The sequence below is a fragment of the Amblyomma maculatum genome, chromosome 4 (genome assembly GCF_055883805.1).
Source record: "Amblyomma maculatum isolate TAMU_Amacu chromosome 4, ASM5588380v1, whole genome shotgun sequence".
In the NCBI taxonomy this organism is placed as follows: Eukaryota; Metazoa; Arthropoda; class Arachnida; order Ixodida; family Ixodidae; genus Amblyomma; species Amblyomma maculatum.
In genome coordinates, this window is record NC_139347.1 from 146380585 (window position 1) to 146408208 (window position 27624).

Consider the following 27624-nt stretch of genomic DNA (forward strand, 5'->3'; position numbering starts at 1 on the left):
CTGGGAGGGAAAAACATCTGGACTTGTACATAAAAGCTGTACAGCGGAACATCCTTCGCGCTTTCGAGACCTACAAGCCCGGACCCTCTAACATTTCGAAAAAAGAACGTTACGCCTTAACACCACTTAGCCAGCGAACGCAAATCGTCATCAGACCTGCCGATAAAGGAGGTGGTATACTAATTTTAAACAAAGACGATTACATTAACGAGGATATCGCCAACTGTTGAGTTGTCGAGTTGTTGAACTCAAATTTTTATAAATTACTCCCATCAGATCCCACTTCCGAACACCAGGAAATTATAACACAAGCTCTACAGCAATTCACCGAGAAAGGGGAAATACTACCGCGAGTAAGTAAGGCACTAGAGGCAATGAATCCGTCTCCAGGGCGTTTCTACATGCTCCCAAAAGTGCACAAAGAAAACCATCCTAGTCGACCAGTCGTATCCGGCATCGGCACGCTCACAGAACCAATATCTAACTACATCGATTCCCTCATCAGAAACATATTCCTCCCAAACATATATCTTACATACGCGACACTAATCCCTTCCTGAAAGAGTTATCTAAAATACTGTCCCCAAAAGTGCCCTTTTATTGAACCTTGAATTGGTGTCCCTTTACACGAACATTCCGTACGAGGACGGCATCCACGCTCTGATCACATCATATGAAAAACACAAAGCCCCAAACTCCCCTAGCCCAACCACCATCGCGTCACTCGCTAATCTGGTTCTAAAACTCAATTCCACCGAATTCAACAACTCGTATTACCTACAAACTAGTGGTACAGACATGGGAACGAAAATGGCGCCAAACAATGCTAGCATATTCATGGATCCCATTGAATCTGACTTCCTACGCTCGTACCCCAAAAAACAGCTTTTTTTAGATGCTTTCTAGATGATATATTTATAATATGGACAGAAAACGAGCATGAACTTATACAATTCATTACCTCATTTAACATAATACATCCCAACATCTCATTCACAAATACCTACTCCTCCACTCATATTAACTTCCTGGACGTATTAATTCAATTTGAAGACGGGGCACTAATCACTGTCTACAGGAAACCCTTGGACAGACAACAATACCTTCATTTTAAAATCTGCCACCCGCGCCACTGCAAAACACCAATTCCATTCTCTCAGGCAATAAGATTCAAACGAATCTGCTCGCGCTCAGAAGATTTTGAGGAAAATTCCAACCGAATGCGGGAGCTTCTGAAACATAGGCACTATCCTCCAACTATTGTTGATGGTGCCATCCGAAAAGCGGGAATAATTGATTGCAATGAAACATTTGGGGAAGGCCGGCCGGCAGCACAAAATGAACACCGCTCAAATCAGATCTTAACTTTCGCAAACAACCTTCCGAACATCAACACAATACAAAAATAACACTTTAACATCATCGAACCAAGTGATCGCCTCTCCAAAATGTTTTGTGTGGTTCCGCGGGTTACATAGACGACCAAAAAATTTACAAAATTATGTAGTACACTCTACTGTCGATAAAGCAGATTTTGTGGGTTGTATGCCGTGCGGAAAGAATAGATGCCAAGTTTGCAAACACATGCATACAACGGCCACGGCAAAGAGCACACACTCTGATTTTAAACACTCCATCCGCGAAAATGTGAATTGTGACTCCAGGAACGTGGTATATATGCTCGAGTGGGGCGAGTGTCAAATGCAAACATAGGGAAGACCGACAACCCGTTCCGAATTCGTTTCAACAATCATCGCGCGCACACCAAATCTCTCCCCCACTTCCCCTGACCAAACGCCTGCCACAAAAAAGTCACAAATTCAACAAACTTAAAGTTTTCCTACTACAGAGCGGCTTCTATAGCAACCGCGAACGGGAACAACAATAATCGTACTTTATATTTAAATTTAATGCCCTGCAGGCCGGTATAAATGAAAGCCCTGGTATTCTTTCTCCACTTCAAAGTTCAGTTTCTCCCTGAATTCCTGCCACAAACTCACCCAAACTGCCATGTCAAGCTTACTGCCAGTAGACCCAAGGAATGTCAGCCTCCTCACCATACACACAATGAAGGTCACACAATTCCTGCTTTCGTCGCCTATGGTCATACCTGCCTTGCTTTGCTTCCTTCTTTGCTTTGCTTTGCTTCCTTCCATGTGCCGTCTTTTTTTTTCTCGCACTCCCCACCTGCACTTTTTTCACTCCCCGCCTGCACCTGCTTTTTACCCCACCCACCACTACAATTCCATCGTACGCCTATGCGCCACCTGGTTCTTTTTCCACTCTTCGCATATAGAACCTACCCGCATCGCTGGCATTCGCACTCCTGATAAAGGCCAGCTTCTGGTCGAAACGTCGAGTTCAATAAAATGTTTCTTTAAATGAAGCGTACACTTCGCTCTATAATTTTTAAGCTGCCAAGTACGTTAAATGTTCTCGCATCCTATATATATATTGCCGCGAAACCTTCAAAACAGTATTTGTTGTTTTGTAACAGCCGCCGGCATACAGGCTTATCACTCTGATTTCGGACCTCGTATCAGTTTCGCAATCTTTGTTTGTTAATGCTCGATGTCGCGAGTCACACCTTTATCAGTTTTGTTGTAGCGAAAGATGCACCGAGATCTGTCTCGAAGGTTCCGGCCACTCGGGTGTCTTTCCACAATGTTCCAGCCCGTGCTGGTAGCTGTTTGCGACGTTATCTAGATTGTTCTGTGCAGACTTTAAATTGAGCGTTGACGAGTGTGACGAGCATTCTTTGTTCGACGATCGACCAACACGTTTGCTGCTATCACCGCCGCCGAGTTGCTTAGTTCTTTTGCAGGCGCAAGTCAGCCCAATAAACAGTTAATTTCCGTACCATCAAGCCTCTGTCTTCATTTGTGTCATCGACCCTGGTCACCACCACGTGACAATATATATATATATATATATATATATATATATATATATATATATATATATATATATATATATATATATATATATATATATATATATATATATATATATATATATATATATATATATATATATATATATATATAAACTTATAGGAGGTGACACACGGTGGAAAAAACAACACTTTAATCCTACGTTTCGGCCGGGGACCGGCCTTCTTTGACAAAGGCCGGAACGCGGACGAACCGTCGGATTAAAGTGTTGTTTTTTCCACCATGTGTCACCTCGTATAGGTTTATGCGCTACCGGATCAATTCGAGCTTCAACCCCCTTCCTATATATATATATATATATATATATATATATATATATATATATATATATATATATATATATATATATTGATACACACTATAGTCGACGACGAAGCGGAGACAATAAGTGGCTAGTTGACCTAGACGATGAAGTGGTTGCTAGTTGACGTAGGCGACGAAGTTGGTTGCCTGGAACCGCGCTCAGACCGCTTCTTGGACCGCTCTCGGACTTCGGCAGTCTTCTAGGCTCAGGGCGTTGCCTGGACGTTTGGCGCAATACCCGTTACAGTCTGGTGGAGGTGCTGGGTGCGCTTTCCTACGTTTACACGCTTCACGACTGATTTGACTCCGGTCCACCAGCGACTTAGTCGCCGCCTCCGCGGACAGTCGCCTGAGGTTGGGCCCCTTTCCTCCCCTACGAGGATCACGCAGCCGCAACTCTCGAGCCACCTCGACATGGCCACTGATCCCAGGCTCTCAGCTCCGATCCTTTGCCACCCGCCGCGAACACCACCATCTTTTCACGGCGACGTCTTCGAAGACGCTGAGGATTAGGTGGCTACCTTCGAGGGAGTGGCTCGGTACAACGGCTGGAGTGACGAGCGAAAGCTCAATAATGTTTACTTCGCCCTAGAAGAGTCTGCGCGTACGTGGTTCGAAAACCACGAGGGCGCCCTTACCACCTGGCAAGCATTTTGCCTTGAACTTCTGACTCTCTTCCCCAACGCCGACCGCCGCGATAAAGCTGAAGCTGCACTTCAACCCAGAAACCAGCGGCCAAATGAAAGTGTACGCACGTTCTGTGAAGACATGACCCGTCTTTTCCAGCGCGCAGACCCATATATGAAAGAGGAGACGAAGCTTCGCCACCTCATGCGTGGAGTTAAGCAGGAGCTGTTTGCGGGCCTCGTTCGCAGGCCACCGCGTACCGTTGCTGAATTCCTCGCGGAAGCAACGGCCATGAAAACGACGCTCCAACAACGGGCCCGGCAGTACAACTGAGATGTCAGCAGCCTTGCCCCAGATGTTTTTTCGTCGTGCCTTGGAGGCGGTGCGGACGCCTTACGTGACCTCATTCGGTCGGTTGTTCGAGAGGAACTTCAACGTTTCGGTCTGCCTCAGAGTGCGCCAGTGACATCACTGACCGAAGTCGTCAGAGATGAAGTACGATAGGCTGCTCATGAATTCCCGGTCACCAACGTACTGCAGCGCGTCGATGAAATGCCCACGCACACATTCGTTGTTCGTCAAGCAGCTGCTTACGATCCTGTCGCTGAAAAGACAGCTGCCGTTTCTAGTTTTCCGAACCCTACTGAAAAGAAAGGTGTTCGACGGTTCTCAGGTTTGTGCTCCTATTACAGACGCTTTGTACGAGACTTTTCGCACATAGCGGAACCGCTAACCACACTGACTCGAGATGACACACCGTTCCTGTGGGGAAGTGAACAAGAGGCCGCTTTTCTTGAGCTTCGCATCCGCCTACAGAACCCTCTGATACTAGGCCATTTTGATGAAAACGCCGCAGCTGACCTTCACACTGATGCCAGCAACGTTGTGGTTGGTGCAGTACTATTTAAGTGGCAAGACGGTGCAGAACGGGTCATCACTTGCGTGAGCCGAACACGTACCCGCTCCGAAACCAACTATTCAACAACTGAGAAAGAATGTCTGGCGGTAATATGGGCCCTCACGAAGTTCCGACCTCACCTCTACGGCCGATCTTTCCGCGTTATAAGCGACCACCATTCATTATGCTGGCTCGCGAGCCTCAGAGACCCCTCAGGACGATTGGCTAGATGGAGCCTTAGATTACAAGAGTATGACGTAACAGTCGTATACAAACCAGGACGGAAGCATCAGGATGCTGACTCTCTGTCGCGCTCGCCCATCGCCATATGTCCAAAAGAAATGGCCGATGATTTTCCCTTTCTGGGGGCTATTTGGTACAACCCAAATGGCGCAGCTGCAGAGAATGGACCCAGAGTTACCGTCACTCGTCGACTATCTGCAGAGCTTCGACGCCCGTATTTCCCGTGTTTTTCATCGTGGGCTTCAAACGTTCACTCTGCGTGGTAACGTGCTCTACAAGCGAAATTTCGCTAACAGTGAATAGACATTTCCCCTTGTTGTGCCCTCCGAGTTGCGCCGAGATATATTGAGTGCCTGTCATGATGAACCCACCGCCGGCCACCTGGGGGTGAGCCGTACACTTGCACGAATGCGTTAAAAATATTATTGGCCCAGGTTACTCTTTATTGTACAAAGCTCCCCCTGTCCTTTCTTCCTATCGCTCCCCTCTCTACCTCCCCTCGCTATCCTCTCCCTATCCCCTTTTCCTTCCCGCCGGCCGCAGCTAAAGGGCTTCAATTTTTAGATGGCAGTTGCCGTGGCCGGCAATACTCTTTTCCTTGTTTTTGATTATTTAAAAAAAAAATAAATCAACCACTACCACCACCACCAGGTTACTCCCATCAGTGCGTGCCTCTGTACGCTCATGTCATGACTGCCAACGTTGGAAGTCTCCGCCATTGAAACCCGCTGGATTTCTTCAGCCTATTGCTCCGCCGAAGACTCCTTTCCACCCAGTGGGCATGGATCTTCTCGGTCCTTTACCGAAGTCCTCGTCTTTCAACCGTTGGGTAGTCATCGCGTCAGACTACCTAACACGGTACGCAAAGAGCGCGTCCCTTGTTAAAGGTACGTACTGCAGCCGTATGTGCTCAATTTTTCGTTCATAACATTGTCCTACGTCATGGCGCCCCCGCCGTGGTAATCACTGACCATGGAACAGCTTTTACGGCTCGCCTAATCCGGTTGGTCATGACTCTGACTAACACTAGCCATCGACGTGCGACGGCGTATCAGCCTCAGACCAACGGGCTGGTAAAGCGGCTCAATCGCACCCTCACCGACATGATTTCTATGTATGTGGACACAGAACATCGCACCTGGGATGCGAGTTTGTCCTTTATAACTTTCGCGTACAATACCGCCACTCAAGGGACGACGCGACTGACCTGGTTCCAACTTGTATTCGGTCGCCAAGTGTGCACGTCGTTGGATGCCATGATGCCAGTTAGTCCTTCTTACGGCTCTGACGCCGAACTTGACGCCGACATCTTTGTTCAGCGTGCTGAGGAAGCGCGGCAACTAGCACGCCTCAGAATCCACCGACAATAGGAGAATGACGCTGCTCGGTATAACCTCAGCCAAAGAATCGTTAATTACGAGCCGGGCGACCTCGTCTGGGTGTGGACACCTGTTCGTCATCGCGGCCTATCTGAAAAGTTACTACGCCGATACTTCGGCCCTTACGAGATTGTTCGCCGTATCAGTGAAGTTCCCTACGCCGTTGCTCCCGTAGCTTCAGCTCCATACCGAAGGCCACGGCGTCCTGAAATCGTGCACGTGGTTCGGCTGAAGCCCTATTATGATCGTGCATGACTGAACTTTTCGTCAACGCCGCTGGGTCCTTGTGACACGTGCACCCTTTCGCTTCCTAGTAGCACCGCGTCGCATCTAGTCGATGCTAAAGAGGAGGGGGCCAGTGATACAAACTATAGTCGACGACGAAGCGGAGATGATCAGTGGCTAGTTGACGTAGACGATGAAGTGGTTGCTAGTTGACGTAGACGACGAAGTTGTTTGCCTGCAACCGCGCTCAGACCGCTTCTCGGACTTCGGCAGTCTTCTAGGCTCAGGGCGTTGCCTGGACGTTTGGCGCAATACCCGTTACAATATATCGATAGATAGATAGATAGATAGATAGATAGATAGATAGATAGATAGATAGATAGATAGATAGATAGATAGATAGATAGATAGATAGATAGATAGATAGATAGATAGATAGATAGATAGATAGATAGATAGATAGATAGATAGATAGATAGATAGATAGATAGATAGATAGATAGATAGATAGATAGATAGATAGATAGATAGATAGATAGATAGATGGATGGATGGATGGATGGATGGATGGATGGATGGATGGATGGATGGATGGATGGATGGATGGATGGATGGATGGATGGATGGATGGATGGATGGATGGATGGATGGATGGATGGATGATGGATGGATGGATGGATGGATGGATGGATGGATGGATGGATGGATGGATGGATGGATGGATGGATGGATGGATGGATGGATGGATGGATGGATGGATGGATGGATGGATGGATGGATGGATGGATGGATGGATGGATGGATGGATGGATGGATGGATGGATGGATGGATGGATGGATGGATGGATGGATGGATGGATGGATGGATGGATGGATGGATTAGATAGTTAGATGTCGTACCCGCCGGGGTGGCGCAGTGGTTACGGCACTCGACTACTGTTCCCAAGAATGCGGGATCGCATCCCGGCCTCGGCGGCCGCTTTTCTGTTGAGGCGAAAAGCAAGGCGCCCATGTAATGTGCGATGTCAGTGCACGAAGGTCCCGAGGTGGTCGAAATTTCCGGAGTCCTCCACTGCGGCGTCTCTCATAGCCTGAGTCGCTTTGGGACGTTAAACCGCACAAACCAAACAAAACAATCAGGTCTTATTTGCAGTTGTTGCAATACGCGGCTTGGATTAAAGAATAATTACTTCAAACTTATATCTTGCAACACGAATATCGTATAGCTGTAGCTGAGGAATTAGCAGTCTAGTGTGCATGATTTTCGTTGCATTTGTCTCTTATATAAAATAACGGTTGGAAGTAATTGCTGCTCTGAAATTTTTTGGCGAGGATTTTTTTTGACTAGGTCATGTACGTGCTACTAAAGTTCATGCAAGAATCATAAGAGCCAGTTTTCCTCGGTTCTCAGAAAATGTATAGATTTTGAAAATGTAATATTTCTCACGTGGCTTTATTTATATAATTTCTTGTAGTTTCATAGAGTAGTAATTGCGTCTTAAATAAGACCCAGATTTGCCGGACATCGACTGCCTTAAGTGCTACTATATACAAGTATATTCTACTCTTTGCCCCCTGTGGTTAGAGTTAAAATAAATATTTTGGCATAATTTTACTGGAAGCACGAGTGATAGATCAGCACACATATTGTCCATCCGTCTTGCATATTTGGTCAGGGCAGTCACAGTGGTACATATTGTAGTGTCTTATGAAGCGTAGCTAGGGCCAGCTGTGCGTGACAAAGTCACATATCTACATGATTTATCATAAGGAATAATGTAATTTTTGGGACCTTCTGTATAAGAGTGTGATAGCAATAATTTCTCACAAAAATCGTGGCATCACATGGAGCATGTAGATTTTTAAAGATCATATCGATAATACAGATCACGGTTACCTAATTTCATGCAGTTGATGGTGATACGTGTATGATGTAAATGCCTCGTACGAACGTGTTTGCGTGAGATTGTAAAACCATCATACACCCTTTTTTCGTTTGGGCATCTTTACAAGTTTCCGACGCTACGTTCGACGGGGTCTCTGCAACTTATCGCAATTGCTACCACACGCTTGGGGCAAGTGGCATCGACCTCATGGGACCTTTCCCATGGTATTCTGATAGCAATCGACAGATATTCGTGTTTGTTGACCACCTAACCCCATCTCCTGAGACAGCTGCATTACAAGTAGCCATAGCTTCCAACTTGTTCCAATTTCTTCTATGTTTTCATGTTGTGTGACATCATACTCCTTTAGTTCTGATGAGTGATCATGTACGACAGTTTATTGCTAATGTTGTTGAGAGCTTATTCGTCTCTTTACCAGCAATTTCCGCTTGAGGTAACAGAGCAAAACCGGGATGGGCGCACAGTAATAGAAGACGACACAGCGAGCGCTGCCTTTCAGCATCGTTTATTTTGAAAAAGCAGACAAGTTCTTATACCTTTACGCCACGCATATCACGTACAAGCGACTTGCACATCTCAGCGTAGTCATAATCGAAGTGCACGTGCTGAATATATGTCTGTTGCACACGCGCAGTCTCTCACATCGATCCCCAAATGCCTGCTTGCCTGTTCGACGTTCTTTTTGTGTTCTTTCAGCCTGTCATTTGTGCATCTGCCAGTCTGTCCTACGTATTCCTTCCCGCACTTCAAGAGTATGGAATAAACAACGCCTTCAGCGCACTCCTCAAATCGACTGTAGTGGTTTTTTGTGCAACCCTTTTGTGCAACCCGCAATCCTGCGCTTTTATGTTGTCTCCCTAATCTCGTGACCTAGTCTGGCATCGACACGCTTGATACCTTCTTATTCAAACGTTCCGCAACAGAAACAAGCAAATGTGATGGGTACCCAGCTCCCGTAAGGCGGGAATTAATGTATATGCACCACGGAGGCCAGTTTACGTCGCCACGGTGACCACCTTATGGGAGCTAGGTACCAATGACATTTGCTTGTTTTTGTTGCGGAACATTTGAATAAGCTGACTCGAGTGTGTTGGTGCCTAACTAGGTCATGAGAATAGAGAGACAACATACAAGTGCCGAATTGTACCCATAATATATGTGCATTGCATTTCCCATCACTTAGAAAAGATCGGGCGCAGAGCAGGCGTTAATGTCGTACTTACTGGTCCTGCAAAACTGAAAAGCCTCTTCAGACGTGTAAACGCAGATGGGTCGCAAATGGAGAAGGGGGCGCGAAAAACAACTACAGTCGATTTGTGGAGTGCGCGGAAGCCATTGTTTATTCCATATTCTTGTAGTGTGGAAAGAAATACGTAGGACAGACTTGAAGATGCACAAAAACAACGTCGAACAAGCAAGCAGGGATTTGGGGATCCATGTCTCAGACTGCGCGTAGAAAACATGCTCCGTGCAATTCACACAATGTAAAATGTTAGCAAAACATAATGAGCACCTGGTTCATGAAATATTTGAAGCCGCTGAGATAGCCAAACTGTGCGAACAATGTGTAAGCAAACCATCCCTACTGTTAACACAAAAGGAAGTTGAGCTGTTAAATCTGCAATTATTTCCGTCAGTCATCAGAAGTGAGTGTACCACGCTGTGTGCAAGAGACATTAATGCGGCACGGGTATTTCGATTATGACTGTCCTAAGATGTGCATGTCGCTTTTACGTGGTATGTGTGGCGTAAGGGTATAAGAAGTTGTCTGCTTTTTCAAAATAAACGTTGAAAGTTGGCGCTTGTTGTGTCGTCTTCTAATCTTGTGCTCCCGTCGTCCACGTCTTGCGATGTTACCCCAAGATGCATAACCAACAAGCCAAAGCTGCTATTCTGGCTGCAATTTCCGTTAACAAACCTCCTAGCTTCCACAAACTAATGGGCTCTTTAAACATACCAACTGTAGTGTCACAATTTGCTGACTGTGCATGTAGATTTCAACATTATTGAATTTAATGATAGTGTTAGGATAGTGCTCCTGAATTAAACCAGGCTGGCAGTCCCTCTGCGCCATGCACCACTCACATCCGTGAATAACCGCTAATTAGGTATAAAAACCAACACACAGTTTCCTTGACTAGACTATCAATATACTCGACACTGACGCTCCTTTAGATGTGAAGACAAAGCTGAGAAGTGCGGCAAAAGTGTTCCAAAAATTGAAATAGGTCCGAAAGCAAGTGCAGCTTGTGCTTACTTGTCGACCGATGAAGCAAATGTGCGCTACAGTTTTGTCTCCCACAAATCGCTGCACTACTGCATTGCATAGATGTTCGCAAAAGCATGAAAAGAAACTAAATCAAACAAGATCCAAGAGAAACAGCACAAAAATATTTAATAACAACTGTTACCTCTGAACATGTGTACATAAAAAAGTTCGGTGTAAGTTCAACTTTCTGGAATTTATTTAGAGCGGTATAGTAGGTAAAATGCCGCTTCACTCTCTTCGACAGCATAGACGTTTCATAGCGCACAAACAGTTTCCAAGACCTGCCTAAATACACTGAGAAGGAGGAGATTAAAAAACTCACAGTAATACAGGAAAAAAATTATCGTTCACAAATAAATATCTGCCAGCGAATGCAAGTGAGATGTGTTGCAGCCTTTACTCCGTTTCGTATGCATACAATACAGCGACAAAACATCACCAGCTGCAGCGATTCTGCCTCCTTTACGTTCACGTGTCTCGTCGCTGTTTTGATGCCATTCTATCACGCTCAGCGACAAGCTTTCTCTATCCGCTACTCAATCACGCTGAAGGCCCAGTCACCCTGCCTGCCTACGCATTCTGGACTCAAAGGTGCGAGCTAAAAATTTACAATAACCGATGCCCATGTGTCTTGTATATGCACCTTTTGATTTAGTGTTCCCTTTGATTGCGCTGCGCAAGCGGGGTGTATGCTAAAAGCTGTTGTTCCAGTATAGCGACCCTTTTGTTTTCTGAGACCACTTTAACGGCATGCGTAGGCAACTTAAGTGACTGCTAGAGGTGCATGTCACTGGGGTCAAAATATTTCATCCTCGACAGTCTGTTGAACTCGTCACGGGTACACTGCGAAAGGGAATGTTTTGCGGGGTAGGGGGGGTTGTGGATGAAGACGGCGAAGAATGGAAGAAGTAGGCTCTGGTGGGCCTTGAGAACACAAAAATGGCTGCCAGTTCCACGGACTAAATAAAGGCTTCGTTACATGCTCATTAGTTAAAAATATCACGTCGGAGTGTACTATACTCCGGTCTTTACATTTACCTATCGATAACCGAGGTGAACGTTTTGCGATTTACATATCATAGTCGAATACGCAATTCGAGATTACTTATTGAAGGCAGCTGAGATCTCGTTGATTTTACATAAAAAACTTTGCTAATGCAGAATCCCAATTAAATCCCATTATGCATCTTGAATAGAATATCTTGAATGGCATACAATTTTTAAACGTCTTGCTCAGTGTTCAGACTTGGATTCTGAGGTACAGAAATTAAGTGTTAAGGAAGCCAGTGTGATGTGCTTATATAAACGTCGAACATTCACTGGACGGCCGATATATTTTGTACCAAACTTGTCATTTAGGCTCACAATGGGGAACCTGGTCTTCTTTTAGAATATCTGGACGTAGAAGGCGGTGTAAGGAACCCTTGTAGAGGTAATGAGCCACGAAGATAGCATACTCCAACTAGCGGTCTGTCAGCCATTGGGTAGCACTCACACGCAGTGTGGCAATGTCCATTTCCGTTAGTGTTGCACTAATTAAAGAAAGGGAAAGAAAACTAAGTTAAAGTTCAGATCTCACAGGCAGAATAAAGTAATTTGTTGCTCTTTCTAAGCGAAATAGTTAGTGTACAGGGGTTGAGCAAAAAAGCACCGGAGCAAAATTCCAGAAAGACAAGGGCCAATGCATATCATTGACATAAAATGCTGGTTAGTGCGTTTCTAACTGCTTCAAGATTCCGAACTGGAACAGCATGTTGTGACTCTGGTAGCTGATCTTTTAGCTGCAATACTGACGTTTTTAGACTGTATTTCATATTGCAAAACTGCAGGCCACTCTTTATTCTAACAATAAAATTAGTTCAGTTCAGTCGTTCAGTCGTGTCCGACTCTTCGTGACCCTATGGACCATATCACGCCACGCTTCTCGGTCTCTATCTTCCTAACATCACATAATGTTATTTGCAGCGCCTCGAGGATGCCATCTAACCATCGCGTTCGCTGCCAACCCCTTCTCCGGTGACCCTCATTCTTTCCCAACATCACATCTTTCTCCAGCGACTCCTCTCTTCTCATCAGATGACCAAAGTAGCTGAGCTTTAACATTAGAATTTGAACCTCCAATGAGCAGTCAGGGTTTATGGTCGACAGTATCGACTGATTTGATCTTCAGGCAGTCCAAGGAACTCTCAAGAGTCTCCGCCAGCACCACAATTCAAACGCGTCTATTCTTCGCCGGTCAGCCTTCTTCACAGTCCAACTCTTGCATCCATACATCACAACTGGAAAGACCATCATCATCATCATCATCACCATCAGCCTGATTATACCCACTGCAGGGCGAAGGCCTCTCCCATATCTCTCCACTTAACCCGGTTCTGTGCTAGCTGCATCCACTTGACCCCTGCGAACTTCTTAATCTCATCCGCCCCCCTAACTTTCTGCCGCCCCTGCTACGCTTTCCTTCCCTTGGAATCCAGTTTGTTACCCTCAGCGACCATCGGTTATCCTCTCTTCGCACTACATGTCCTGCCCATGTCCATTTCTTCTTCTTAATTTCCACTAGAATGTCGTTAACTTGAGTTATTTCTCTGACCCACTCTGCACGCTTTCTATCTCTTAATGTTACCCCTACCATTTCCGTTCCATAGCCCTCTGGGTTGTCCTCAACTTAAGTAGAAGTCTCTTGGTTAGCCTCCACGTTTCAGCCCCATAGGTGAGTACAGGCAAGATGCAACTGTTGTATACTTTCCTCTTGAGCGATACCGGTAAGCTGCTAGTCATAATCTGCGAGTGCTTGCCAAACGCGCTCCATCCCAATCTTATTCTTCTTGTTATTTCTTTTTCATGATCCGGATCTGCGGTTACTACCTGTCCTAAGTAGATATATTCGCCTACTACTTCCAGTATTTCGCTACCTAATGTAAACTCCTGTTCCTTCCCGAGGCTGTTGAACATTACCTTAGTCTTCTGCAAATTGATTTTCAAGCCTACCTTTCTAAAGACCATAGCACGAGTTATACGGATCTTGGCTGGCAGACTATTGTCTCTGCTCTTTACTAGGCGGTCTAGGCTAGCCATGGCTCTCTTTCCCAGAAGTAAACGTCTCGTAATTTCATGGCTGCAGTCTTCTTCCGGGGTTATCTTGGAGCCCAAGAAGAGAAAATCTGTCACAGCTTCCACTTCTTGTCCCTTGACGCTCCAGGACTTGATGGGGCAAGACGACATGATCTTTGTTTTTTAATGTTCAGTTTAAGCCCAAACTTCTCACTCTCTTCTTGTACGCGCATCAGAAGAATCTTGAGTTCCACTTCACTTTCTGCCATTAAAGTGGTATCATCCGCGTATCTAAGGTTGTTGATACGTTTCCCAGATATCCTCACTCCAGCTGAAGACTCGTCCAGAACGGCGTTCCTCATGATGCACTCAGCAAATAGGTTAAATAGGCAGGCTGACAGTATGCAGCCTTGCCTCACACCTCTCTCAATCGGGAACGAATCAGTACGACCATGCCGAGTTGTGACTGTGGCCTCTTGCCCTTCATACAGGTTCCTGAGGAGACAGATGAGGTGATTTGGAACTCCTATCTCTTGGGGAGCTTGCCACAATCTGCTGTGATCTACGCAGTCAAACGCTTTCGCATAATCAATAAAGCAGAAGTAGATGGGTTTCTGGAACTCTGCTTTTTCCATGATCCAGCGAAGGTTGGCAATCTGGTCTCTAGTTCCTCTGCCCTTGCGAAACCCAGCTTGCACGTCCGTAAGCTCCCGATCCACATACTGCTGCAGCCTACCTAGGAGGATTTTCAAAATCACCTTGCTACCATGCGAAATAAGCGCGATCCTGCGGTAGTCGAAACAATCTTTGGCACTGCCTTTCTTTGGAATAGGGATGTAAACTGACCTCCTCCAATCCTGTGGCCACTGCAGGGTTGTCCCAATTTGCTGACATAATGTATACAGAACGTTAACCGCATCGTCATGATTGATGTTTTGAAGCAATTCAGCTGGAATTCCATCAATTCCGCTAGATTTGTTGTTAGCAAGGCTGGCTAAGGCCCATTCAACTTCTCTCGTCAGGATGCCCGGCTCGAGATCAGTAATCACAACCGTCTTATGTTAGGTTTGCACATCCGGGTCCTTCTTGTACAGTTCTTCTGTGTATTCCTGCCACCTCTTCTTTACCTCTGAGGCTTCCGTGAGGTCCCTGCCTCGTTTGTCCTTTATCACGCGCAGCTTAGCACAGAAGCTTCTTTTGATATCTTTGATTGTCTTATACAGAGCTCTTGTGTTCCTCAATTGGCTGTTGTCCTCAACTGCTTGGCACTGTATGTTCAGGAAGGCATTCTTATCTCTTCTTGCTATTTTCTTAAAATCCGCATTGAGAGCCTTGTATCTTTCTCTTTCCCCCATACATTTTGCGATTTTCCTTTCCTCAGCTATTTGCAAAGCCTCTTCAGATAGCCAGTCTGCTTTCTTGCATTTCTTTTGCTTTGCAACTAACTTAGTAGCAACTTCTTGTATTTTATCACGCACATCAGTTCACAGCTCTTCAGGTTTTCTGTCTTCTAGATCTAATTCTTGAAATCGATTCCTCACTTCTACAACATATTCTGATGGAATTTGATCTAGATCATACCTGAAAGGCAGTCTAGTTTACTGCGTTTTCCTCAATCGAAGCTTAAATTTGGCAACAAGAAGCTCATGATCGGTGCCACAATCGGCCTCAGGCCTTGTTTTTGCTGCTTGTATAGCGCTTCTCCATCTCTGCCGGCAAATAATATAATCAATCTGATTCCTGTACAGACCGCCCGGTGAAGTCCATGTGTACAGGCGCCTCTTGTGCTGTTGAAAATGAGTATTCGCTATGGTCAGGCTATTTTCTTGACAAAACTCTACTAGCTTCTGCCCAGCTTCATTTGCCTAACCGAGACTGAACTTGCCGGTAATTCCGGATATTTCTTCACTCCCCACCTTAGCATTCCAGTCTCCAATGAGAAAAAGGACATCTGATGAGGGAGTGCGGTCTAAAATGCATTGCAGGTCAGCATAAAATCTCTCAACGTCAGCTTCTTCAGCAGTAGTAGTTGGTTCAATAAAATACCTTGTTGCAATTTCATCTGCAGGATTGGAGTTTGTATATCTTTACACGAAATTCGAAATTTTCTGCTGTATATGTAACCATCAACGAATGCTGTGAGTTCAATCACCCTTTTTCTTTTATCTCTGGCCGTTAAAATAGTCGGACACAACGCATTATTTACAATTTAGCTATTCTTTTGGAATATGATTACAGTATTGTGGTAGAGATGGAATACATAATATTGCTATTGAATTAGGCAACATTTAGATGCTGTCATCTATAGTTCTGGCCTCATATTTTCTGCCTTTCAAACCTGCAAAACTCCACTGCAATCTTAGACTTATATGAGATGATTGTAAGTTGGCAGACGTTCTGCGCATGTTCTATTCCCTTTGGTTTATAGTCGCGCATACATTTCTTCTATAGAACATGTCAATTTCGGTATGTCTTGTCGTTCAGGGTTGTTATAATGTAGAGGACAGCTTGCTTTTTCATGTTTCTCTTGGGATGAGATGATAGTGATGAGCATGCACGAAGATACTGCAACGCGAAGCTCCAAATAATTTTTCTCCAAACTTCACAGTCGAAATACGCAATGGTGCGTGAAAAGCACAAGAAAACAATAAAAGTAGGTGAACATAACATTTCGATTACTTGTTATTTACTTTTGCTCGTGTTCTCTTGCTTTTTCAGCGCAAGAACGACAACTGTACGCAGTTGTGCGTGTTATGGTGTTACACTGTCGCGAATTTACGTGTTCCTTACAAGGGCATCCTTATCCCTGGCCTCACAACACACTGCACTACAAATCCATATATTACAAAGATCTCTGCTACACTTTGTTAAAGCCCCATTGATATGTGCTGTCCGGGTATTTAGGTGTTTACTAACTCGATATTTAAAAAATATGTTGCTCTTGTTTTCGGTGTTGCAGATTCTAACCGGTCAGCAGAAGCTTTTACCTTGCAACTGAAATACTTTATATCTCTATAAATATGAAATAAGAAATCCTAATAGTTTCAAATACTTAAAATAATTATGCATGGCGAATGGGTATTCCTTTGCCTATGCTGCCAGCCACTCAAAAACTCAAAAATAATCTTTACATGTAGTGTGTAAATTTGCCTACAGTTTATCTAAGACGACAGTATTCCCTACGCTGCTTTGATGTCAAGACCATGTCATCATTTTCAAAAATAAATTTTTAAGAGTGATCAGTCCCCGAATGGACGTATGCTTCCTTAACAATGTTAAAGTTCTAAGGACCTGGGTACACAAATGCATTTCCACGCATACGATTAACTTAGAATTGTTAAAGTCATAGTGAATATAATTTAGTTACGAGTTTAATCATGGATTCTTTCTGGGCCTCTATCTTTAGTGAGGGCACTGTCTACTCATTGATTAGTAGCCATGCACACTCTGTTTTACAATCTTACCTAGAACACCTGGCTAACCAGGGCAAAATCGCACCGAGAGCGGGATCTGAGCCACTATTCTCAGGAAATATTTCCACGGCTTCTTACTCTCTATATTTAACTTATTTATCTATGCGGGTCATTTTTACACCGTGCACGTAATAACCATTCTCCAGCGGCCACCTCATTCAGCTCTTGGCAGTGCAATCAGATACCGTTCTCATTAAATTTGCCATATCCTATGGCATATAAACCGAAGCGGTGGCCTTGTGGTAGAGCATCCGCCTCGCATTCGGGAGGTACCGGGTTCGATCCCCAGTGCCGCCGGGTACCCACCGGTTTTAAAATGGGTACAAGCTATCCCCCGGCCTGGTGCTCGGCTCTTCTGGGGTGAAATGCTTGGGAAAAGGGGTCACGGCCCAAATAGTTGCGCCGATGTGGCAGTGATTCGTTCCGCCATCGGACAACAATAAGTCCGCCTTGCGCGGCAACAGCCCATTATGTGGCCCTTTTTTTCCTTGTGGTAGAGCATCCGCCTCGCATTCGGGAGGCACTGGGTTCGATCCCTGGTGCCGCCGGTTACCCACCGGTTTTTAAATGGGTACAAGCTTTCCCCCGGCCTGGTGCTCGGCTCTTCTGGGGTGAAATGCTTGGGAAAAGGGGTCACGGCCCAAATAGTTGCGCCGATGTGGCAGTGATTCGTTCCGCCATCGGACAACAATAAGTCCGTCTTGCGCGGCAACAGCCCATTATGTGGCCCTTTTTTCTTGTTCTTGAACCAACATTTTGGTTCATGGCCCCTTTTCCCAAGCATTTCACCCCCAAAGAGCCGAGCACCAGGCCGGGGGAAATCTTGTACCCATTGGAAACCGGTGGGTACCCGGCGGCACTGGGGATCGAACCCCGTACCTGCAGCTGAGGCTCTAAGGGAGCACTTCAGGTGAGGGTCAAAGGAAGTACCTTTGCAAGACAAACAAAACCACCTTTGCAGGCTGCGAGGTTCGAAACTGGGTTTGGGCCCACTGCGGAGGAGGGGGGCGCAGCGGGGTTTACGGAGCTTCTCCCAAACGCACACCCCTGTAAAAGCCGAGCACCAGGCCGGGGGACGCTTGCACCCATTTTTACCGGTGGGTGTCCGGCGGTGGGTTTCGAACTGACCACCTCCCGCAGCCGAGACGGGCGCTCTAACCACTAGGCCACGGCTGTGGACTGTGAAAAAGGCTGACCGCCGAAGAATTGACGCGTTTGAATTGTGGTGCTGGCGAAGACTCTTAAGAGTTCCTTGGACTGCCAGAAGATCAAATCAGTCGATATTGTCGACCATAAACCCTGACTGCTCATTGGAGGGTCAAATTCTAAAGTTAAAGCTCAGCTACTTTGGTCATCTGATGAGAAGAGAGGAGTCGCTGGAGAAAGATTTGATGTTGGGAAAGGTTGAGGGTCGCCGGGGAAGGGGTAGGCAGCGAACGCGATGGTTAGATGGCATTCTCGAGGCATTGCAGATGAAGCTATGTAATGTTAAGAAGATAGTGAGAGACCGGAAAGCGTGGCGTGACATGGTCCATAGGGTCACGAAGAGTCGGACACGACTGAACGCCTGAACTGAACTGATCCTATGGCAGTGAAATCAGGCATGCGTTTTATAATAAAGCCAACCCGAAGAAAAAAAAACGCTGATTCTTCCCAGCCTTTATATATCGCTGTATTTCAAAGGCACCTCCTAGAAGAGAGAAATAGTTTTCAAAATAGCTTTCCCAGAGGAACACAAAATTTATTGTTGAAATATTTAGGCGCTACAGGTTAATTTAAATCTATCGATTTGTTCGTTTCTTAAGATGTAAAATTTTCAGAAGCCATTCGTTAAAACTGTAGTCGTGATGTTCACACTAACTTTGTTTTAGATTTTATATAACACAGCAGTTTATAGTAACTATTTCGGTTATTACCACTTTCTATAAACTAGAGAATGTAGTCGCATTGAGGATATTTGTGATTTCTAAAGAATTACGTGAAGTTTTGATGGGAGAAAGATAGCAGAGACAAAACGCAGTTCTAAACGGAACTGTGATTTGAAGTGAAATGATTATGACAGCATTTTGTGTATATTCAAGAATATCTGGATTAAAGGTTGCAATTCAAAAAAATAAACTGTGCGGATATCATGCACGAATTCTGAGATCGCATTATAAAAATAAACAATAAAAACAGTGATAAGGAGATAAAAGATCCCAAGTAGCACTAAGTGGGCTATAACTTGGGGGCCCGCGTTGGGCCCGTCAGGGCAGCCCATACGGGCCCCATGCGGGATTTGCAACACGCACCCAGAGGAGCCCCGCGTGGGCTGCCCAATTTTGCCGCGATCAGCCCCAATCCGTATCCGTGTGGGCAGCCCAAATAGGGCTGCCCGCATTCAGCCCAGGTAGACGAATGTGGGCAGCACACAAGAATCATTAATGGGCCCCACGTTTATGCAGGCAGTGCCATCCCATTGATCAAGGTTTTAATTTTTAAATTGATTAATCCCTCCAATACCTGAATTGTACAGGCGCGGGGTTTGCGAAAGCCAGTCCGTTTCGGGCTGACCCACGTGCTGCTCTCGTGGGTTGAATCTGGCATTTTCGGGGCTGCCCAAGTTCCAATAATCAAGTGTGAAACATTAAGCACTATTTGTTTGCTTGTATGCGACACTCAGTAACATGAAAGAACTTTATTCTCAACATTACAATAATGTGGGCTTGCCCACAGCACCCCCAACATGTTGGTCTGAATATTTATTTCGGTGCTACGTGCAGGATAGTAATGCCACAGGCAACATTTGGAGGTCGTTCAGTACATACTCGTAAAGCGGAACAGTTACTGGTGCATATTTTCTGTCGATACTGCATAATTAACGTAGTTTTTAGAGTAAACATAGATAGCCTTTATTCATGGCATAGATATGCTTCGGACAGTTACGTAAAATCTCCAAAAGAGGCATTTAGTGGCCGGTCTAACATGATTTACATAAATAAAAGGGTACCTTAAAGACAGAGTGGAGACGTTTCAGAGCGGTAAGCCCGCCTACGGCCAATTTGGGGCCCACTGCGGCCTTTCATGGGCCCCCCCAATTAGGCTGACCTTATTTTTACCGCATGAACTACGGATATATGTTGCATTTTCCCGCAAGTACCCCAAGAAATACCCGTGTGGCCAGTGTGGGGGTGTGCTCGCTTTTCAGCCCGGCCGCAAGCCATGCGGGATCTATTCGGCTTTTGCGTGGGCAGCCCCAATCGGACTAGCCCGTCTTCTATTTGCTTTAGGCCCACATTTGAATCGCGTCTGCCCTAAATTACCCCGCAAGAGACCGATGCGGGCAGAAACGGGAAGGAGTACTTGCCTGCCCCGCTATCGACCATGCGGGAATTATCTAGGTTTTTGGTGGGCAGCCCTATTTGGGGTAACCCAGGAATTTTCTGCACAAATTCCACATTTTCGTCTGACATTCCCTCAAGTACCCCTCAAAGGTCCCATGTAGGCAATGTGCGGGCATACCCGTATTAACCCCGCCGCTGCCCATGAGGGAGCTATTCGGCTTTTGAGTGGGCAGTCCCAATTAGATTAGCCCAGGCTTTTCCTACACAAAGCCCAAATTTTATTTGTATCGGCCCTTAAATTTCCCGAGTGGGACCCTTGAGAGCCAGATGTGGGAATATGTAATCAGTAAGCCCTTTCCACGCCTATATGATGCTCAGATGTAAAAAACCGGGGCTAATTAAAAAAGCCCCCAGGGGTATAATTGTGGTTACCCAAGCCCCACTTGCCCATACGGGCCCCAGGTGGGCCACGTAATGCGTGTGCTAATTGGGATAATGATTCGTACAAAGGTAATAAGAGACACTGGGGCTTCAGCTAGTGATGACATCAACAGATGCTATTTTCTGTTGTCGTTTTAAGTCTAGGAAACCTCTGAAAGAAGCGCATAAATAAACATGGATGTCTAAGCATCCGCTCGTGCCCCGAACAGGCTTTAATATTTTCCTAACTAATTTGCTTTCTGTTAGCTTTCCAAGGAAAGCTACCGTAAACCGATATTGCGGTTTTGAGAAAATGCTGTAGATTAAGGCTAGAAGGTAGACTATCAGGAATGATTCGAAAGATGAATTATTATTTTGAAAGAAGGCCAGGTCGAGACGGCAAGGTCGTGACGGCAAGGCAAGGCATGCCGTGTCAAGGGTTTAATCTCATGGTTAACCCAGGCGCGTGCCGGAGCTGGCGCCACGGGACGATGACGATGATTTGTACAAATGAAAGAAGAAGATATTGGTATGTACAAATGAAAGAAGATCCATGGAGGGCTCACACAATCTGCCCTGGCGGTCGGAAGCAGCTAGCCTGGCAACTCCTAACCAACTGATGCACCGCGGAGCACAGACAGCATCAAGCGAGAGACATGATCAATTTCAGTTCCACGGTGGCTTCGATCGGTTGGGGGATCAGCAGGTGTGACTAGGTAGTTCACTGGGGAAGTTTGGTTGATAACCTTAGAGGAACCAAGATAGCGGCGATGAAATTTGTCACTAAGACCAGGGGTGTGCAGTGGTGTATCATGCAGTACTTCGTCACCAGGACGAAAAGAAACCACGCGATGCGTAGAATCGTAGCGATTCTTGCGGTCTTCCTGGCACGATTCTGTGTTGAGGCGGGCAAGATGACGGCACATGGCCACACGGGACAAGAACTGGGCAGGTACTGATTAGGAGTATTCGGGCGTAGGGAGGAAGGAAGTGTCGATGATTGTAGTGGAAGGACGGCCAAAACGAGAAAAAATAGAGAGTAACCGGTAGCCCGCTGTATTGCTGTATTATAGGTGAATGTGATGAATGGTAGAATAGTGACCCAATTTCAATGATCCGGTGTGATGTACATGGATATCATATCCGATAGGATGCGATCGAATTGCTCAGTCAGACCGTTAGTAAGGGGTGGTAGTTTGAGGTTGTCTTATGGGTGATGGATGACGCATGAAGAACTTCGGCAGTGACTGTCGATAAGAAAGCCGTTCCGTGGTCACTTAGAAGCACCCGAGGAGCACCATGACGTAGGATAATTGATCGCAAAAAGGAATTAGCTACCTCTTGAGCGGAACCTGTCGGTAAAGGTGCTAAGAAGCGACGTATTTAGCTACGCTGGAAGATGTGCTAGGCCAAATGAATCGTCCCTTCCCACGGTCGTACGTTTTGTGAAAACCAAGGTGACCGGCCGTAGTGCCAGCGTAGAAAGCCACCAGTACACGTGCGCGTAGCACACGCGGCACGACAGAAAGCCAGCGAGTCCATCAGGGCGATATACGTAGCAACATAGTATGCCATCTTCGAGCTTGAAATTGAAGCTGTCGGCGAAGCACCGACAAGGCGGTCAATGATGGGACGGCATTAGGCATCCACTAATTACTGCGAGCGGAGAGCGTTTTGTTCTCAGAGCCGTCAAAAGAAACTGTTGCGATATGAGTTGGGGGTAGAGATGGTCGGCCGTGGTCAGAGGTTGAAATTCATTTCGATGTAAAACAACAGGCTGATTCCGAAAATCAGCGGCTAGAAAGAGCGTCATCATCTTGATGCTGGCGCCCCGATTTATAAATGACATCAAAATGGTATACCTGCAGGCGTAGAATCCAACGGCCAAGTACGCCTACCAAATGTTTCAGCGACAACCAGCAAATAGCATGGTACTCGGTCACATTTGTGAAGTGCCGACCACAAAGGTAAGGGCGACATGTTTGAGCAGCCCAGACGACGGCAAGATATTCCTGCTCGGTAATGGTATAGTTTTTCGCAGCTGGAGTCATGGTCCGATTGGCGAAAGCAATCACTTTTTCACGAGAAGTTGCATCGCGCTGCGCTGCAAAAGGACTGCGCCAAGACCATGGCCACTGGCATCAGTGTGCAGGATAGTAGGAGCGCTGTCGCTGAAGGGGTCAAGCACGGGACCTGATGTGAGTTCGCTAAAAACAGTGTCGCCCTGTTCAGCCCGCACGAAAGGACTGCGTGTTTTAAATACTTCATGAAATGAAGCAGCAATAGTTTCAAAATTCCTTATAAAACGCCGTAAACAGGACGCCAGGATGAGAAAAATGCGCAAATCTGCTGTCTGTTGCGAGCGAGATATGTTCAAAACCACGATAATCTTTTCCAGGTCTGAACGAATGCCGTCATAGCCAACCAGACGTCCCAATATTTTAATTTCCTTCTGTGCAAAGTGGCACTTATTTGTGTTAAGCTAACAACCCGCCGAAGCAAGACACGTGAGGACTTCATTCAGGCGCGTGAGATGGTCGTTAAAAGTTGACGAAAAGGTAACAATATTGTGCAAGTAACATAAGCAGGTTCTCCATTTTAGGCCACGAAGTACAGTATAAATCATTCTTTCAAATGTCGCTGGTGTATTACAAAGGCCAAAGGGCATACCATTTAACTCGTAAAGTCCATCGGGAGTGCGAAAGCGGTTTTTTCTTTGTCATACTCGTACAAAGGGCTTTTGCCAATCACTTGACCCTAAGTCAAAAGTCGAGAAATATTCGGTGCCTTGGAGCAAGTCAAGGACGTCATCTATTCGCGGCATCGGGTAGACATCTTTGCGGGTAATTTTGGTGAGTGCGCGATAATCCACACAAAATCGTACCAATCCGTCCTTTTTTTATATAATGCTACTCGGCGGACAACGGGCTTGTTGATGCATGAATATTATCGCGACAGAGCATGTCATTGACATTTTCTTCAATTACTTTTCGTTCCGAGAGAGAAACCTGATAAGACCGTCGGCGTACGACTGAGTTACCTTCAGTAATGATGCGATGGTGTGCAACACAAGTTCGTCCGAGTGTGGAAGTGGCATCAAAAATGGCTTGCTTGGTTTTTACCCAATTCCAGCAATTCTTGACGTTGGTGCGGCATGAGCTTCGGATTGATTGTCTTCGACAGCATGGAAAGAGAGACGTGCCATGAATCACGTTGCTGAGGCAGCGGTGCGGTGAGCACCATCATGGACATAGGGTAAGCATCCACAATGCATGACAGGGAAGTTGTTTAGTCAGCACGAGGGATTCACGGGAAGCGTTCATGGCAGCTACTATCGCTGAGCCACTGCGGAATCGCACAAGATGACGATGAAATGGGGCGATGAGTACTTCCCCGGCAATACAGTGTTAGCTGCGGTCATGAGGGAATGATGTCCATGAAAGCCAGCTGAAAAATTGGTCTGGTTTAGCTTATGGTTAAGCCTAGGATGCGAAGCACACTAGCCTAAAAAAGTTAAACATTACCTAGCTATACCGGGTTAGCCATTCATAGACAAGACATTACCTGGCTATACTTGGTTAGCCATTTCATAGACAAGAACAACTCATGTGTTACTCTGCTTCTTCCTTTATTTTTCTCAAACCAATAAATACACTATGATGATCAGTCTTCAGCACGCATTTTCCGTTTGGTAGCATTTCGCCGCTCGAACCTAGTAGAAGTACTCGAAGCTTCATCCTTCACCTCGGCGTTGGCTGTCGAACGCTGCCGTCTAGCTGCATACTGTGCACGTCGCTTGGCAAGCCGTACTTCTCGTTTTTTTTCTGTTTCCGAGGATGTAACTTGCGCTTAGCGGTCTGGTGAGCCGCCCTCTCCCTGGCCAACATCTCGCTGCTCAACTGACTCAGCGAGTGCGTCGCCTTTTATACAATCGCATGACGTCAGTATCTCCTAGCTGTAGGAGCGGGAGTTAGGCCGCCGGCGAAGGCTGCGCGTCCGCAAGCGAGCGCACGAGCTGAGCCCCAGCTTTCACAGCTGTTGTGACGTCATATCACGTGGTGCGCCGATGTAGGTCAAGTGGTAGCAACGCGAACACGCGCGGCGCAGCAAGGAAGAGCTCGGTACCTAGGCTAGTATGCTTCGCATAAAATCACCCTCTGTCATATGATGTCACAGTCGCCACAAGAAATTGACGCTGAAGCGATCGACAAAAAATTCCATTCAAAAATCATCAAATGCGGACAAGGTAAATGCACAGGAAACTGCACATGATGGCGGACGCCGTCTCTAACAACTTAAACTGTACACTTTGCTGAAGGGTGCTGAGGGACGTCATTTGCTCCACGAAGATCAGGCACATCATATGGTTTCATTACTTTCCGCAAACGATGGCCTACATCAGCGTGAATAACAGAAATTGCAGCCCCTGTGTCAATCAAAGACTCGACCGGTAACCCTTCAGCTAAAACAGAAATCATATTATACGGGCGATGAGGAGGACTTTTGGTAAATCCACAAAGTGCAGTTTCACCCTGCGGAAAATCCATCGCTTAGTTTTCCGAATGACGGACAGGGAGAGTTGTTGCTTGCAGAAGTTATGAAACAGAGCTGCGGTATGGGGATGGGGACCGGCGTCACGATACATGGGCTCCATTGGTTCAGACGAGGATACCGGTTGTGGAGAGGATCGGCGAGGTGGGCTTGAAATAAGTCGTCGCTTTTAATATGAAGGAATGCACTTTTGAAGGCGTCATAACCACGCCGCTCGTTCTAAAGGCGTCGACGACAAAAGCGGGCTATATGAACTCAAACTCCACAACAGTAGCACATTGGTCGGGAGGGGCAGTAAGGTGCGTAATAGAGTGGAGTTGGTTGAGCCGTTGCCATGGCGTCGATGTGGTTGTAGGGCAGTGCTTGTCGGGTGAGGGAATGAAACGAGGAGGGAACGCAGCGACGTGAGCATAAGTCGGTGCTGGGTGAGGTTCAGGAGGGTAAGGTGCGAGAGTGGCTTATAGTTGCCAACCCTTCTTTGATGATGTTACGGAAGCCGGCGTCACTAGAAGGCGGTGAAAAATGATGGCACCCGTGTCAACAGAAAGGCTTGGGGGCTTGCAATTCCTGGCGGATTATCGCTCGAATCAGTTCTCGCAGATCGAGCTCAGCAGAGGTAGGGCCAGTAGCGAAACCAGGCTGCCATCGGGAGGACTGCAACTGATCGAGGCGTTGACAGTTCTTAATAATGAAATCAACACTTGAAGGATTCTGGGCAGCTAGGGTGTTAAAACCCAGTCGGAAAAAACTACAGAAACTTTTCTGATGTTACGACAGAATTTCTGTGCGGTTTTTGACAGGAAACCTGTTGTGACAACAGAACATTCTGTAGTAACATCAGAAATTTCTGTAGTTTCAACAGAAAAGTACTACAGAACTACAGACAACAGAAATATACTACAGAAAAACTACAGAACTACAGAAAAGTACTACAGAACTACAGAAAAATCTGACGTTTACGACAGAACTACAGGATATTTTGTCGTATTTCTGACACAGTTCTGTAGTTTTTTTCGACTGGGAAGCCACAGAATTGATTCCTTTGACGACATGGCAGGGCTGATACGCTAGCAAAGTGCAAATACGGCCTCTTTGTAAGACGCATATAACTTATCTGGACCTTGAAGGCGGGAAGCGAGCTTGTCATTGGTGATCTCAGTTCGAACAGCCGGGTCGGCGAAGTACTGTCGGAACCGCTCTTTGAAGATGGGCCAGCTAGTCGGGTGGGGCTCGTGGTTAATGAACCAGTTCCTGGCGACCTCAGTAAGATAGAAAGAAAAGTTGATGGAATTTAAGCATTATCTCACCGGTTGTTAGTACTGCAGCGTTCATAGGTGTCAAGCCAGTCATCGACGTCTTCGTCGCGACGACCAGCGAACAGCGGCGGGTCGCATTGTCATGTGGGCACAGTCGGAGGCGGCGGTTCAGCCGAAGTAGAGGGTCCGGCCAGGTCTTGGCTGCACTCGGTTGACATAACAACTATGGCTGTTGCTAAACGGCAACCGAAACGCAGCTCCACCTATATGTCATCGTTTCTTTCAGGTTTCTGGTTAATTGGATTAGATTTGTACGGCGTAATATTATTCGGAAACCTTGCCACGTACTGGTTGAATCATAACAGCCCGCAAGCTGAATTCAGGGAATACATGTAGAGGAATGTTTGTGCATGTGAGGATACAATGAAAGGTGGCAGTGCTAAACAAGAATGCTAAATTGGGCGAGTTGGTGCTAAAGACTGTACAGAAACATAACTGATGGGCACGTTGGTGAGCAGTATATATATAGAGTTTTCGAGTACAACAGCGCAAAAGCACGAAGCCAGAGGACAAGAAGGTACTAGATACAGTGCTGACTAACAAGAAAGGTTAATTCAGGAAGCCTTTGTTTATAAAGGCGCCAGCAAAAATTGAAAAAAAGACAACTTTTTGTACTCCCTCAGAAACAGGCTGAGGGAGCTCAAAAACGATGTCAAAAATGCCACATACACAATCGAAGTTC